This window comes from Tamandua tetradactyla, chromosome 19 (genome assembly GCF_023851605.1).
Source record: "Tamandua tetradactyla isolate mTamTet1 chromosome 19, mTamTet1.pri, whole genome shotgun sequence".
Classification (NCBI taxonomy): Eukaryota; Metazoa; Chordata; class Mammalia; order Pilosa; family Myrmecophagidae; genus Tamandua; species Tamandua tetradactyla.
Genome location: NC_135345.1, coordinates 15600979 through 15618482, shown reverse-complemented (window position 1 = coordinate 15618482; position 17504 = coordinate 15600979). Strand labels below are relative to the sequence as shown.

General features: G+C 42.8%; 2 long non-coding RNA genes across 2 annotated transcripts; one reads left to right on the top strand and one right to left on the bottom strand.

Annotated features, from left to right (window-relative positions):
* Nucleotides 1-3532: 3532 nt before the first annotated feature.
* Nucleotides 3533-13785, bottom strand: LOC143663059 (uncharacterized). The gene is made up of 3 exons (XR_013165784.1): nucleotides 13600-13785; nucleotides 11483-11533; nucleotides 3533-4020 (listed from the first exon to the last, which is right to left on the bottom strand). It is a non-coding gene; the product is annotated as an uncharacterized LOC143663059 (long non-coding RNA).
* Nucleotides 13750-17084, top strand: LOC143663057 (uncharacterized). Its single transcript, XR_013165781.1, has 3 exons — nucleotides 13750-13938; nucleotides 14064-14218; nucleotides 17009-17084. It is a non-coding gene; the product is annotated as an uncharacterized LOC143663057 (long non-coding RNA).
* Nucleotides 17085-17504: the final 420 nt, after the last annotated feature.

Below are 17504 nucleotides of genomic sequence, written 5' to 3'. Positions count from 1 at the left end.
AGCTGGACATGTGGCAGACATTCAGGAAATACTTGCTGAATGAATGAAGGAAAATTTTCTGCATCCATTCTCCATAGCCACATTCAGCACCTTTCTGTAGAATCCTGGATAGTGCATTGCACTGAGAGGTTACTCCTAAAGGAGGGCACTTTGGAATAGGTGTCAGGACCCCTGAGTTTAAATTCCAGTTCTTCTGCTCAGTGTGAATTTATCCTGCTTGGCCTCAGTTTCCCCAGTTGGAGGAGATGGTCTCCACAGTCGCCAGCATCTCCATGATCTACCACGAACTCTGTTGAAACCCTCAGGCCACTTCTCAGTCCCTCTCCAGGGCCCAACTCTCCCCTGGACTCTGAACTGAAGGCCCAAGTTGGGCATCTCTAAGCAGCTCTCTCCAGACAGCCCAGCAGCTCCGGTCTGAAGCCTCAGCTGGCAGGGGGCCCTGGGGATCCCTATAGAGCAAGCTTAGGCTGCATGCCCAGCAGGAGCAGCTGCTGTGTGTCTGTCTGCCCACCTCTTGGGGCTTTGTGGTTACCTTAGCAATCATCTCCCTCCCAGGGTTCCCAGCTGCAGATGGGACCAGCCAGGGGGAGGGTGAATGACCCTATGGTAAGAGACAAGCCTTGGAGTCTCAAAGGCTTTTATCTCCGGTCAGGGTGGGGGACAAGTTGCTCAGCACCATCAGTGCTAAAGGCTTGTTTTCCTTTCAACAGATGCAGGGGTGCCCAATGGTATTGTCAGTCTCCTAGGAAATCTGGCTTACTTCCCCAATGCAGAGATAGGAGGCTATTTTGGGAAACTTGTAAAGGTTTGCAGAAAGCCCTGTTTATGCACAAAAGCTGCCTTTGTATTCTCCTAAGAATGCTTTTGGATGGCCAACCCTGTGTTAATTTCTGTAGGCTTATGCAGTTTTTAGAAAAATTCAGATCCCCAAATATTTGAAATGAAGTTCAGCTGACCTCATTTCTTTTGCCCTTTCCAATGACTGATTCTTCCCCAGTAGCTCCTGGCCGGGGGGAATGAGTACTGCCCCTGGAAGCTTGATGGAGCCAAAAGAACACTGGATTAGGTCCTAGGACATGTGAGTACTAGAATGACCTCTGTGACTTTGGGGACATCCTAGATCCCGCTGGGCCTAGGTGACTCGGGGAAATAGCCATCCTGGTACTTTCTGTGCCCACCTGTCATGAGGAGCTAGGTACTTTGGAAACACTACCTAAATAAAGAGCTTGGGACACCCAGGGGATGGGGTGGGGAAGCTGGAGAAGGAGGCTTAGTGTGCTGGAAACTTTCTTGCCCAAAGATAGCTTTTGTCTTTGTCCCTGACTCCAAAGAGGTCGATTAAGCCCTTAGAATTTCTTGTCTGTTATGGGCATCTGTTTACTTAGGGGACTTGGGCCAGGCCAGATAGCCTGTTCTAACTCTGTGATTTAGAGTGGGACCTTGAGCCATGTGGTACCTGCTGCACCTCTAGAGGGGCTGGAAACAAGTCACCCATGATGGGTATTCAACTATACCTACGTGGCCAGCCCCTAGTGGACACTCTGGACACTAAAGATTGGGTGAACTTCCCTGGATGGCAGTACTCCAACAGGTGGTCACATATTATGGCTGGAAGAAGTAAGCACTGTGTGCACAACTCCCTTGGGAGGGGACAATTGGAAGTTTGCACCTGGTGTCTCCTAGACTCTACCCTAGGTGCCTATCCCCATTGCTGATTTTAATCTGTATCCTTTCACTGTAATAAATGGTAATCATGAGTATAACAGCTTTTCTGAGTTCTGTACATCCTTCTAGGAATTATTGAATGTGAGGGTTATATGGATGGCCCCTTCAAACTTGCATTTGAAGAATGAGCAACAGTCAAGGAGGGCTTGGCAGCAGAGAACTCAAGAGTAGGTCACAGGGAAAGGTGGATGGGTAGTCCTTGTCCCCAGTGGATAGCCACTGCTGCTCCTGCTGGACACTCACCTTGAGTCTGCCACAATCACAGTGAAGTGTCTCTAACTATTCTGCATCTTTGCATCGCTCCCTCAAGATATAAAGCCCTGGAACTGAGCATCTGGTTGGTTGAGCCTTTTCCATGGTTACCTGGCTTAGGGAGAGGGTCTGTCTGTCCCCCCTTGGCTTCATACCGTGAGAGGGGCTGTGTCTCCCATGGAATCAATACAATGGAGAATCTCCCAGCACTCAAGTAGGAAGGGTATTCTGATGTGGCACATTCAGAAAAAGATATACACTCCAAAATGACTTACATGGATCAGATAATCTCTAAAAACCATCTTTGAAATTAAAAAGTAGAAGGAAACTGCTGAGAAGCAGGGCTAACTTCATGGGTTAGTGGCTGTACAATCACATGGGGTGCCAAGCTCAGAAAGACCCATGCTTGTTTTCATGGTCTGCTGTTGCTGTCTTGAAATCCTTCATTTCTAAACAAGGGACCTTGAACTTTCATTTTGCACTAGGCACTGCAAATCATGTAACTGATCTTCCTTGGAAAGCATCAAACACCATGCAAAGATAGGGCTGGTCAAAAACTTTGTTTTACGAGAAAATTATTTGATCCATTAATTTTTTCACAGCTTCCTCTTTATTTTTTTTAAGTCCATTTTCCCTAAGATTCTATGACACTACCATCTGTCCCACTCACTATACCCCACTGGACAACTCCCTCTGTGGGCACCAGTGGTTCTCTAAAAACCAGACCCATGAGCCTCCTCTATATTCAGTCCCACTTGACTTCCAGCTCTTGGTGTTTTTAATCCATTTCTCCTCCCCTCCTTTCACTTTGGTCATTCTGTACCACTCTGGTTTGCTCCTTCCTCTCTGACTACTTCTTCTTTGTCTCCTTCATTGACTCACCTCACCAAACTTCCTCTCTGGTTGTATCCTTGAATGCGTTTCCTTTTGTGTCTGCTCTCCTCTCTAGACACTCCAGTTTGTTTTTTGCTTTCTACTAGAATTTTTCTGCAGAGGCTTTCAAGGTGGCCTCTCTAACTGCTGGCCCAGGTCTAATTTGGTTATATCTAATGGATAAATCAGCCATATCGACTCCTGCTCTGGACCTCCTGGTTCTGCCTGTGTGACCATCAAGCTTCTGGTTTAACTCACTTCAACTTCTCTTCTTCCTCTACACTGTTACCACGCCTAATATGTATCCAAAAGTTATATCATTCACATAATTATTTTCAGTAGTGTGGTTGGTGAATCAGTATTTCTGAGTAGGAGGCTGAGGTGGTAAGGTGTGTAAACTTTTACACAATGACTTGTGTAAAGTCATTAAAAGACCCCTAGAGATTCTCTTAAGAGCCCCAAAGAGGGCATGCCTCCCACCAATCCAACCATCAAACTTCCAATGTTGACTAGAACTTCCAGTATAGGCTGGACTCTGCAAATGATGGCCATCTGTGTATTAGTTATGGCAGCTGCTATAACAGCTGGTTAAATAACAGTGAATAAATAACAGTGACTAAGTCAAAACAGTCAGAAAACAATCAGTGTAGAAGCAAACCAAGGATATATGGCTGTTCCATGATTGTCAGGGACCCAGGCTGCTTCTCTCTTCTTGCTCCCTTTCCTCATCCTTTGATCTCCACCCCATGGGCTAAAATGTCGTCTGGACCTCTGGCAATCATGCCTCATCCCAACCAGCAGGAGGAAAAGGGAAAAAGAAGGGTGTACCCCTTCTTTTAAGTATATTTTCTAGAAGTTAGACATGACATTTTTGTCTCCTTTCCATTGACTAGATATCTTAGCTGCAAGGGGGAAAATAGTCTTTATTCCCCACACTCACGAACCTAGGAAAAGATGAGATGTTCTTTTACTAAGGAAGCAGAGACCAGCAGTCTCTGCCTTATGATGCAAACGAAAGTCTTATGTGGAACTTTCTGGAAGTTTCATTGAAAGGAAAAGAATCTATATGTTTTTACTTCTTCCATTGTTCTTCCTTCTGATCTCCAAGGCAGATGTGATGGCTGAAGCTCCAACAGCCTTCTTGGGTTGTGCAGGGACCTTGAGGATACACTGGAAAAGTAAAGTCAAAAGATAGAAGGATGATTCATAGGCTATGATGGCCATGGAATTATCATGCTACTCTGGGCATTCCACCTCTATCTGAATTTATCTGGCCACCAAAAGCACTGTGGGATCCCTGCCAATGGATTCAAAAGAGAAGTGGGATTTGGCAAAACAAGCCAAACTCAAGACTAAGGGAACAGAGGGGATTAGGAGGATCTGAAATAATTTGTCCATTCTGACCCAGCTAATATGCACTTCAGTATTATAAAGTCTTGACATATAAACAAAATAATTACTCACAAGCTACAGGAATTATTGTCAGAGTGATATAACTAAAGGCTGGCAAGGCTTGGAGACATTGGAATAGCAAGGGTATGTGCATGTGCACGCATGTACATGTATAAGCACATGTATGTATTAGTGTGTTCATGTGTATGCCTTGAAGAGATGCAACAAATTGACAAATGCTAAAATACACCTTTGGTCAAAGCCAAGGCAAAAGCTGAATATTACAATCATAAATGGAGTTATGTAATGGAAAACAATAAATTGGATATTTTATCCAAAATACTAATCCAAATACTTTATCTGAAATACTTAATTCAAAATCATCAGGCATGATTGCCAGAAGTCCAGAAGACATTTTACAATTATAAATGGAGTTATGTAATAGAAAACAATAAATTGGATACTTTATCCGAAATTAAATTTTAATTTAAAATTAATTTTAAATTTATATTATTGAAACAACTTACTAGACAACTTTAAAAGTTTGCAAATATAGATAGGAAACATATATCATCATATCAGCTGCTGTGTACTTCCCAAATCACCATCATTTGGTACTTCTAGTACCAAATAGAGATTCACCTTCCACTATTGATAGAGGATGCTATGTTTGGCCAGCTTTCATGTTACCAACATTCATTATCAGCTGTTTCTTCCCTCAGGAATAGCAAGCCACCAAGTTAAAGACTTATTGCTTATTAACTACTTGACTTGAAAATCTGGTTCGTGAAACTGATGCAATTTCACTGAAGTCACCTGTGCCAGTTTGAATCTGTAGTGTACTCCAGAAAAGCCATGTCCTTTAATCTTCATTCAGTATTGCCGGCTGGGGGCTTTTTGGTTGTTTCCATAGAGATGTGAACCATACAATCGTGGGTGGTAACTGTTAGTTAGATGATTTCCATAGAGGTGTGTCTCCACTCATTCAATGTGGAGTTGCTTACTGGATCCCTTTAAGAAGGAACCATTTGGAAAGAGCTACAGAGCTACAGCCAGAGACCTTTGGAGATGAAGAAGGAAAATGCTCCTGGGTGAGCTTCATGAAACAAGAACCTGGGAGAGAAAGCTAGCAGATGCCGCCATGTCCACCACGTGCCTTTCCAGTTGGGAGAAAAACCCTGAATGTCATCAGCCTTCTTGAACCAAGGTATCTTTCCTTGGATGCCTTGGATTGGACATTTCTAAAGCCTTGTTTTAGTTGGGACATTTTCATGGCCTTAGAACGTAAACTTGCAACTGAATAAATTCCCCCTTCTAAAAGCCATTCTGTTTCTGGTATATCACATTCCAGCAGCTAGTAAACTAGAACACCACCTCACAAACGAAAGCTTTGAGCACTTGAACAAGTAGATACTTCCACACATACGTGATAATGTAGATAAAATGAACCCATTCCTTGAAAGACACAGACTATCAAAACTTAATCAAGTTCGCTTCCCAGAGCCTCCCCATGCAAAAACAAAAAACTTCACGAAGTAATGAAAATGTTCTAAAATTGATTGTGGTGATAGATGCACAATTATATAATGATACTGTGAGCCACTGATTGTATGCTTTTGATGCATTATTTGATGTGAGAATATATCTCAATAAAATTGCATTAAGTAAAAACTTAATCAGGGAGAAATATGTAACCTCGACATTCTCATATCTATTAAAGCAATTGAATTGATAGTTAAAATCTTTACCTAAAAAAGAAAGCATCAGCACTGGTTTATTCTATGAGACATTTAAGGAAGAAATAGTACTGATTCTTCAAATGAGCTTCTGGAAAATAGAAGCAGAGAAAATACTTCCCAAATCATTTTATGAGGGGATCATTATGCAAATACCCAAAAGAGAAAAAGATATTACAAAACAGAAAAATGAAGACTAATTATTTTTCATGAATATAGATGTAAAAATCCTTAAGAAAATATTGGAAAAATGAATTCAGCAATATAAAAATGATAGTACCTCACAACCAATTAGATTTATTCTACAAATGCAAGGTTAGTTCAACATAGGTAAATTAATCAACATAGTTTTTAATAGATGGAATAACATAAACCGTGTAATATCAACAGATGCAGAAAAAGCATTTCCCAAAAATTAAACACCAATTTATGATAAAAACTATAAAAAATCTAGGTATAGAAGATATTTTAGTTTTCTGGGCTGCTCAAGAAAATACCATGCAATGGGTCTGGTTAAACAATTGGAATTTATTTTCTCATGGTTTGAGGCTTCAAGACATCATCAAGGTGACACTTTCTTCCCCAAGGCTGTGCTGTTCTGGGACCGGCTGCTGGTGAGCCTGGTCCTTGGCTTGTCCCACGGCAAGACCCATGCTGGCCTCTCCTTTTCTGCATTCCCTTGATATTCAACTTCTGGATTCCTATGACCTTCTCTCCATCTGAATTTCATTTCACTTACAAAGGACTCCAGTCATAAGAGCAAGATCCATCCTGATTGAGGTAGGCCACACCGTAACATCAAAAGGTCCTACTGAAAATGGGTTCACACCCACAGGAATGGATGAGGTTTAAGGACATTTTTCTGGGGTACATGCAACTTCAAACCACCAGAGAAGGAAACTTTCTTAACACAGTGAGAGACTGAATGCTTTCGCCCTAAGAATGCAAACAAGGCGAGGATGTCTTCTCTCATCACTCCTAGTCAACATTGTATTGCAAGTTCTAGCTCGAGCATTACAAGAGTAAAAGAAATAAAAGTTATACAGATTGGAAAGAAAGAAGATACTTCCTGAATATTTTCAAAAGCGCTCAGTCTTGTTTTTTTCTTATATATTTGCATGCTCTTGCTTTATATTTTCTTTGAGAAATGTTTGTCCTTAAATTTTGGATCTAGAAATGTGGCAGTGTAACTGTAATTGGCTTTCAATGCAATAAAATCACATATCAGCTTCCAGATGCATCTTAGTTTTTATTGCATCAATTTCAGTTTTAGCTTGGAGTAGAAAGATAAACAAGGAAGAAAAAGAGTAACAAAGACCTGGCAACATAATATGAGTCACTGGATTCAGTGCTTCCTGAAGTTTACCCCTATTCTTTCTAAATAGTTAAGTCAACAACTTCCCTTCTGTGCTTAAATTCATTCAAATTAGGTTTCCTTCACTTGCAAACAAAAAGGTTCTGACAAATGCAATTTTCTAATTCTCAAGTTCCTCTTCTGCAAAGTGAGGAGGGTAAATCTCCCTCCTAGGACTGTTGTGAGGATCAAATGAGAGGATGTTTGCCATAGAATTTGCAAGCATGGAGTAAAACTATTCATTGTCAGGTACCCCCCCCCCCCCAAAGTGTTTAGCAGTTAGGATGCTTTGGGTTGCAGCAGAGCACGAAACTAAAATTGGCTTAAACCAGCACCGCTACTCAAAGTGTGGTCCCGGAACAAATTTAGCCATCATCATCTGGGAGCCTTAGAAATGCAAATTCATGGGCCCCACTTCTGCCCCACTGAAGTGAATCTCTATGTTAAAAGATTCCTAAGTGATTCTCATGCACACCAAAGTTAGAAAATCAGTAGCTTAAACAACAAAGGTCTTATTATCTCAGCAGTCCAAAGGTGGGTGGCGGCAGGTTGATTAACTCGCAGCATGATGCTATCAAGGACCTGGAAGCTTCTTATATGCCTTCTCAGTGCTCTGGCTTTTGTCCTCAGCTTTGTTGCATGGTAGCAGAATGGATACCTCAGCCCTCAAATGCGTATCTTGATAGAATCATTTTTGAAACAAGGAAGGGCAGTTTCTCCTCACCCATCCTTTTTATCATGGAGGAAATCGTTTCCCAGAAATACCCAAAGAAACTTTCCTTTTGCCAGAAGAGCTAGTATTGCTTCCTCTGCTCATGGTTAACCAATCATGGGTACAAGGACTTCTCATGGTGTGTCAGGGGAGTTTTGAGTCAAGTGGACAGGAGCCCAGTCTTCACAAAGACCACCTAAGGCATCACATCCCCCTGAGCACCCATACTGGTGCGCCAAGCCTTCAAAGGAACAAGGCCACAACCTTAACACTAACGGTGTTCTCTTACCAGTCCTGCAGCATAATGCTTCATTTATCTCACTACCTAGAAGGTGCTTGACATTCTCGAGGGATAGTTTCTAAGGCATTTGTAATTTATAAATTCATTAGAAGCACTGTAGCATATAAGTTCCCAGTGTATTTCACACTGACAATATGTTTGATGGTGAGTAAGAGCTTAAGTTGAGTTGTGGGTGCTGGGCAGGCAGCTTGGCTGATTCACCTGTCAGTGAATCTCAGCACAACACTTCCACGGAGCTGCGGAAATAAGATCACAGACTTGGAATTTTTTGAAAAAAAAAAAAAAGAAAAAGATTTCTGATGTCAATTAACAATTCTGCATTCAGCGAGAAGTGAGGGGTTTTTGTATGAGCCAAATGCCAAATGATTACTTCCCCGCGGTTTATAGGTTCTGTTTAATACACAAGTAGAGCCCAAGACGTTATCTACCCCACTCCACCACATGAACCTTTCCGAAAAGGTTTTTGTTTTTTTGTTTTGGGACCCACCTAGGACTAAGGCCCTGGAACTTATAAGTAAATAAACTTATAGTACACATTTGACAAGCACTGAGAGTATGCATTTTGAAAACTAGGAGACTAATAGTAAACAAGGTAAGAAAAAACTCTCAAAAGAGATTCAAATAAACATTTTGAAAACAAGGGGAGATACCATAAATGAGAGAAACAAAAACGTTTCAGATTCACATCTGGAAAGGAAAGGGGTTACAGAATTCGTGCAGTGCTAACTTTTAGGAGATATGACAAAATTATTTTCATTGGGAGGTTGATTTCCCTGGTCACTAGGAACAATCCAAGTGCTTTTTTCAGAAAAATGGCAAGTTAATACAAGGATGGTTAAATTATTGCATACCAAGTATCTATCATATGTCTGTATATCTGGTGTGGAGTCGGGGGAGGCAGGAGAGGGAGGTGGGGAGAGGTTCTTGAGCACAGTGTCAAGGTCACCCCTTGACCTGACCACAGTTCAGAAGTTTGCAGTGGAAAGCTGAGCCCTGGAGTCAATTTACCAACAATTTCTACTATTTGCATTTCCTCCTTCAGCATTCTTCTTTTAAATCCATGTTGAAAAGAACCAACATTTCAGTTCATGTAACTATGTAATGAAACATTCCTGTTTCTTCCTCATAGTCCTCTTATTTCTTCTTCCTACCACAAAGTATTGACCCTATACACCACCCTATGAACAATAGACTGTAGCAGTCCTTGGCCTTTGGACTGTGGACTCTGGAGTGAGCCTACATGGACTTGACTCCTGAGAACACCACTAACTAATCATGTGTGACCTTGGGCAGCATGGATGACCTCTGCAAACCCCAGGTGGTCTCCGTAAAATGGGGATCATGAGAGTATATAGATCATGAGTCTGAGGGAAGATTAAATTATGTGCTGTTTATAAAGTGCTTAAAGTAGTAACTGGTACAGAGTCACGCTCAATAAATTTTACCTTAGATGATGGTGAAGATGATGATGATAGAGAATGCAAACAGTTCTGAAGTCATTTTCGGGCACCACCCTCCCATGACCCATGATCCTAGGAGGATGTGAGGGCAAACTTCCATGTTCAGCTGAGGGGACAGTGGGGTCTAGAGCCCACTACCAATGCCAGCTTGGTTTCCAGGACTCTGTTAGGGAAATGTAGTGATAAAGGGTGGCTTCTCTCAATGAGTTTCACCTATGGATACTATGGGAACTCAAAAACCAGGCCTTTCTCAGTCCAAATCAACTCCCCAACTGGAAGACATTTGGAAGTTTCATTGAGGAGAGGGGCATGCTGCTTCCAGGTTCAGCTCCCATTTGATAAGCCCTGCAATCTCATCAACAGGTCCCCTCCCCACCCATTGTCCCCCAGATAGGGCACAGTCTGTGGGAGACCCATATCCATGGCAGCTGTTTGAGCCTCTAGCCCCAGGTTTTCAGGGGTTGCGTGCAACTGCTTCCCAAGACGCCATCTCTGGGAAATCTCCAGGAAGTCTGAAAACTATGAGAACAAGGTCTGGAGGGATTTGAGCAGCAGCGTGAACCTTGGGTCCCTGGTGTTCTCCAAGTTGAATTATTTATGATGCTGTATTGATCTGGTTTTGTTTTTAATTAGCATCCTGGGAAAAGGCTGCAGCTTCACAGCCCTCCTGTGGAATCTCAGGGAAAGCTCTATAGGCCCACTGGATTGTTTTGGTACCAGGGTCAAATGTGGACTACCATGGAGCTGGGGACATTACTGGGAAAGAAGCCAGGCCCCAGGCAGCATCCTCTGGGACGCATCCCTGCCTCATTTTGGACAGCTTAAACCCTCTCTGACAGCAGAGATAAGAGGCTTGTATGAGAAGACGTCTGTAAAAACAGGCCCACTGTCTAACACAGAGCTGGCAGCAGACATGGGTATGGTGGCACAGCACTACCTAAGGGCCCTATATAGTCTCAGCACAGTGCCTCAGCGGCCCTGGAGGCAGAAACCCAGGGACTGACAAGCCTTTTTCCATCACTTGTTTGCTCCTACCTCTACTTTTTGGAAGCACTGCATGTATCTCTCCAGTTACAGCCAGGGTATGACCAAAGCAAGCAGTTAGGAAGGAAACTGTAGCCCTAGAAAACCAGGAAGGCACAATCAGATGCTTGAACCATGTGGATGTGATGGGCCCTCCTGGCACATGACTCTAAATCCCACATATATAGGGGCCTCCATGTGAGGATTTGATGGGACAGGATGGAGGGGCACACAGGCCTGCTGTACCACCTTGGTCACACCACACTCCTCAGAGCCTCAGTTTCCTTCTCTGTAAAGTGAGGTAATAATAATGACCTAGCATATACAGGTGCTCAAAAAAGCTGTTTGCTTCCTTCTGCCTTTTGGCAAGTTTCTGGACCTCCTTGAGCATCGGTCTCTTCATCTGCAGATATAATAATCTTCATATCATTTAACAACGTCGATAAGAAGTTGGGGGAAGAAAGTTGGTAGGACAGCCCTTAATCAAAGCTCAGAGGAGCCAACCCAGACAGTCTAGAGAAAGCAGGCTTATGTTTCCTTTCCCCCATATCTTCCCTAGTGCAAACAGCAGGTGCTCAGTAATGGTTTTCAGATTAATTAAATAGAAAGACAACAAAATGCTCTGTTTAAATCTCAGCTGTGCTGCTAACTCACTGGGTGACTTTTGGCTGGTTTCTCTGCTTCCTTGAGCCTGGGTTTTCTTGGCTGTAAAAGGGAGAAATAAAAGAACAGTTCAGGCTTCCCTGAGGTGTGAAGAGACTGAAATGGTGGGTGAATGGAGGTAGACCAGCAGTCCCCCAGGAGGGGTTCAGTTAAAAGGAGCTATAGTGTGATTACACCAGCCTGGAAAAGGGGACAGCCAGCAAGAGCCCTGCATTTTCACCTTCAAAAATTTCTGGAGCAATCTTGTTGACTTTCTTGAGGCTTAGCTTCCTGGGTTGAAAGAGCTAGGACCTCACAGCAAGGCTTTTGTTGGTTTTGCAATGCAAATAAGGAAACAAGCTGCTGGGCCTTTCTTCTTCCTTATGGCCAGGAATTAGATCTTATTACCTTTTGGAGAAACAGGTGTAATGTCCTACTTGGGCACAAAGCAAGATAACTGGCAGCCTCGCAACCTAACCACAGAAAGGCTGCGAATAATCATAATTCTAGAGACTTCGGTTTACAGCTCTAAGGCTCATCTTGTTCTGGGTGTGGGGAAACCCCAGGGCTCCAGAACACCTCCTACTACCTCAAAAAAAAGCTGTTAAATGCAGTGAGAACAGGCTCCAAAGCCAAAATCTCTGCCTCTTCAGCTGTGAGGGCTCTTGAGGGCCACCCAAACTTTCTGAGCCTTGGAAGAGCCCTACATTTTCACTTTCAAAAATTTCTGGAGCAATCTTGTTGACTTTCTTGAGGATTAGCTTCCTGGGTTGAAAGAGCTAGGACCTCACAGCAAGGCTTTTGGCTTTTATTATCTCATCTGTGAAGCAGAGAGATAATAACTGTTATGGACTGAATTGTGTTCTCCCAAAAGATATGTTGAAGTCTTAACCCCTGGTTCTGTGAATTTATGACCTTACTGGAAATAGGAACTTTGAGGATATGATGAGTTGAGATGGGGATGGGCCCTAATGCAATATGACTGATGTCCTTAAAAGAAGAGGAAATTTGGCATGGCCACATGAAAACCAAGGTAGAGATTGGAGTGACAAATCTACAAGCATTGGAAAACCAAGGATGGCTGGCAAACACCAGAAGCCAGGCAAGGAAGGATTCTCTTCAGGGTTCAGAGAGAACATGGCCATGCCGACATCATCATTTTGGACCTCTGACCTCCAGAACTGTGAGACAATAAATTCCTATTGTTTTAAGCCACCCAGCTCATGGTCATTTGTTATGACCTCTCCCTCACTGTGTGACTGCAAGGGAGGAAGGAGGTGAGGGATGAAGAAGTATTTGTAAATGTGTTTGATTACCCTCCTGGAGGTACAAACCTTCCTCTTCTGTTGTCACCATTCTGCCTGAGCAGGAGAAGTGACTCTTGTTGGACTCTTCTGCAATTCCCCTTCTCAATTTCATATGACACCACTGTGCACTCTATGATGGAATGAGGCTCAGCACAAAATGTTGTAGTGGCCCAGAGCCCTGGCTCAGTGAATTCTTCCAGACCTTGTTTTCTCTTCCCCATGCTATGGACTCTTCACTTAACTAGCAATACAGTGTGGTAGTCAAAATCCCAGCCCCAGAGCTAGGCAGATCTGCACTCCAAATCCTTACCTCCATTTCTCAATGATAGCACTTTCTCAAGTCTCCTTGCCTTGGAAACCAAGAGAATTCATCACAGACTCTTTGTCTTGAATATAGCATATTCTTAGAACAAGCCTAGCAAGTTTACATATATCCTTTATCAACATATATACTTATGTTATGTGTCATGTCCTCTCCCAGGTCTCTGTCCTCCAGGCAGCACATGCAGGCTCTGCTCCCTTTACATCCCATTTGCATTTGGACAAGTAGCTCAGCACAATTACTTTATTATCTACCCCATAAACAGATAAGGTTCCTAGCTCAAGGGATGAGGGGTCTAGAAGGTCTACTAGGTCTTCAGGAAACAGCCAATGAGTCCACCATGCTGCTCTGACCTGGGAAGACTCAGCACCATGGGCAAAGAGTGTGGGCAACAAGAAATCAGCCTTGGTCCTCCCTGCCTCCCCTAATGGAGGAGATGCCCACTGGGGTTGGTGGGCAAAGAAGAGCTTTAAGGGACTAGACCATGTGAGAGTTCCCACCTGAAGCACCTCAGGGCAGGGGCAGACCAAGTCCAGGTCCACCGAGGGAGCTGCAAGGAACTCTATGGACCTGAGATCTGGAACGAGGTTGAGAGGCCAATGCTCTGATGTGACTGAGTTGGGTTTCCAAGCCCAGACATGGTAGGCAGGGTCTCCCTGGAGGAGAATGGATGCTCCCAGTGTCAATCAGGTGGGAAGAGGAGGATGCTGGGACAGGAAGTAGTTTGGAAGGCGGGACTTGGACTAGTGAGAAGTTTCCTCCTTCTCCTCTGTGGGCCCCTTTCTCAGGACCTGGACCCCGGGAGTCCAAGCGTGCTGGGCGGGAAGGAAGGGTGCCAGGTATAGGGAAGTGGCCACTGCCCAGGTTGGGGGCTGGGACAGGCCACCTATGGGCAGCCTCAAGGGTTCTGAGAACAGCCCTGTCCAGCGGGCAGTTGTTAGTTATTCTATTCACTTCCCTTTAGTGCTCCCTCGGCTGAACAGTCCAGCCTGGTCTCTGCTGAGTGAGAGCGAATGGAGGGAAGGGCCTGTGTTCAGGTTGAGGTCAGAGAGGTAAAGAGTGGGCAGGGCCTGGCGGCACCAGTGATCTGATGGGATCAGTGAGATCCCCAAGGAAAAGGTGAGTCGGGCACCTAGGGAGGAGAGGAGGCGGATCAGAGAGGATCAGAGGGTGGGTTACAGAGTATAGGGTTCAAAACCCTCCACCCTGCTCTTCCCGGCTTCCCTGACCTCATTTCCTAGCACTGCCCCAGAAGCACCCAAGCCCCTCTGCTCTTCCGTGAGCACCCAAAGTGGGTGCCTGGTTCAGGGCCTTGGTACCTACTGCACTTCTGCCTGGAGCCCGCTTGCTTCAGAAATGCATCTCAACTGAATCTCAAGGCTTTCTCTGACCACCCCACGGAAAATAGCAACTCTGGTCCATCCCCTACACTTTCCCTTACTTTGTAGCACTAATCCCCTGAAATTACATTCTACAGTATGTTTACAGGCGCATTTCGGAGATACTGCAGATTTACTGCCAGACCATTGCTGTAAAGTGAGTGTCACAATATTCTACAAGAAGTTTTTGGTTTCCCAAAGTATATAAAAATCAAGTTTACAGTCTACAGTCACCACTTACGTGTGCAATAGCATTGTGTCTAAGAAAACAATGGACATTTTTAAATTAAAATGTGACAATGGGCAGTGCAATGGTGGCCTAGTGGCAGAATCTCACCTGCCATGCCAGAGACCTGGGTTTGAGTCCTGTAGCCCACCCATGGCAAAAAAAAAAAAAAAAAAAAAAAAAAGTGACACAGTAACACAGAGCGAGAACACACTGCTGAAAAAATGGTACCATTGGACCAGAGTGGCTGCAAACCTTCAATTTGTAAAAAATGCAATATCTGCAAAGTGCACTCAGGCAAAATGCAAAAAAAGAAGGGACGCCTGGATTTGTTTATCAAATTATGGCCTGTTTGCCCTGCTAGAATGTCAGCCCCATGTACATGGAAACTTTGATTTTCTCACTCTTGACTCTCAAGGGCCTAGAACAAGGACTGGCACATAGCTGGTACACCATAACAGTTTGCTGAGTGAATGAATGAAGGCAGTGAGCACTTACTGAGCTTCTGCAAGATTCCCAAGACTTAACCTTATGGGGTGTCAGACTGACTTATAGGGACAGGCCATGGCATTGAAGAGACACAATTATCTGCACCTAGCTCTCTGGCCACTGGGCCTCCCCATCTTTCTCTGCTCCTTGGCCATTTCCCTCGTGGAGCTCTGCCGACCCTACCACTCACATCCTCTGGCTTCACCTTGCCTTTGATTTCCAAAATGCTGCTGATATTTAAGGTCAGCTCCTATTTGTCCAAGGTCTCTTGAACCCTTTTGTAAAACCATGCCAGTGGGAATAAACACACCTTCCCCTTGGATCCAGGGGCACTTTCTTTAAACTGCAATTAGAACAGTTTTTGCAATCTGAGGTAATTGGGGCTCTGTCCTTTCTGAAAGATGCTTCTTAAAGGCATTCAAATATTCTTGAATGGAATATTGGTATCTCTAGGACTTGACATATGATAAGTGCTCAATTAATTGTTTGTTCAATTGACATTATTCTCTGAGAATTAGATGGGGAAAATGAAATGAACTGAAATATGTGCCACATATCCTATGCTGATTATACCACAATATACTTTATTTCCAAAACGGGATGTATATTATTATCCTCTTTTCACAGAAAAGGATCAGAGTTGTATCAGCTGCCCAGGGTCACACAGCTAGGAGGCAGAGCCAAGGGTCAAAGTTGCACTTACACATTTAAAGACAAATGGCTTGATCTCAGTTAAGTTCTTTTTATCCCTATAAATTCAGTCTGGAATTCTAGAAAATGGCATAGCTAGAATACAGGCATGGGTTTTTTGCTTTTTTTTTTTTTTTTGCTAGGCAGAAAAGCTATTTATTAGTACACTTCATGGTCTGTATACACAGATCTACAAACTCCAGCTTTTTTTAAAAAAATTATTTATTAATTTAAAAAATTAAGAACAAACAAAAACATTAACATATAATTCTGTTCTACATATATATTCAGTAATTCTCAATATCATCAGATAGTTGCATATTCATCATTTCTTAGAACATTTGCATCAATTTAGAAACAGAAATAAAAAGACAACAGAAAAAGAAATAAAACAATAACAGAAAAAAAAAGATTATACATATCATACCCCTTACCCCTCACTTTCATTTATCACTAGCATTTCAACCTAAATTTATTTTAACATTTGTTACCCCATTATTTATTTTTATTCCATATGTTCTATTCGTTTCTTGACAAGGTAGATAAAAGGAGCATCAGAGACAAGGTTTTCACAATCACACAGTCACATTGTGAAAGCTATATCATTATTCAATCATCATCAAGAAACATGGCTACTGGAACACAGCTCTACATTTTCAGGCAGTTCCCTCCAGCCTCTCCATTACATCTTGAATAGCAAGATGATATCTACTTAATGCATAGGAATAACCTCCAGGACAACCTCTCAACTCTTTTGGAATCTCTCAGCCATTGAGACTTTGTCTCATTTCACTCTTCCCCCTTTTGGTTGAGAAGGTTTTCTGAATCCCTTGATGCTAAGTCACAGCTCATTCTAGGGTTTTTCTCAATCCCTTGATGCTGAGTCTCAGCTCATGCTAGGATTTTTGTCCCATGTTGGCAGGCATGGGATTTAAAACCTGATTCTAACATGCCCTGGGTACAAAGAAACATGAGGTCTTTCTCCACGATGATGAGAATAATTTTATATTGTCTTCCTTTTGTGTGGATACTCTAAACTACACAGACATCTGTCCCAGATGAATCAGAACAAATTGGCTACAAGGGTATCCCATATAAAGCCTAATTAATTTTTTTTTTCTCAAGGCCAGAAATCTTCGTGTAGCTTATCCAGGGCTGGAAAAGTCAAGAAAGATACCTATAGCAACAATAGAAGCTGACTGCAAGTATTTATATGACAATTAAATTTCTTCTAGGAAATCTTATAAATACAGAGTTAAATAGCTATTGCATTGGTCTCATCAGCTGAAGCAATAGTTTAAAATCCATTTTTTAAAACCTCCACTGCAGCTAATAATAGATAAATGAGAAGGTTGGCCTAAAGTGGAATCTAAGGGCAAATTTAGCCCACTGAATTTAGCTCAGCCTCTGGAGAAATAAAACTTTACAACAGTTCAAATGAACTGAAATCATTGCCACATCAAAACTATCCATCAAAGCGCATCTTTGCAAATGACGCATTCTACCGTTTAATGGAACATATCAGAGCATGAAAATTGTCCTTTAAAACATTTCCATTAACTCCTTATACTAAATACTTCTGGAGTAAACTAATGCATTTAAAAATGTTCATGCTTTTTTT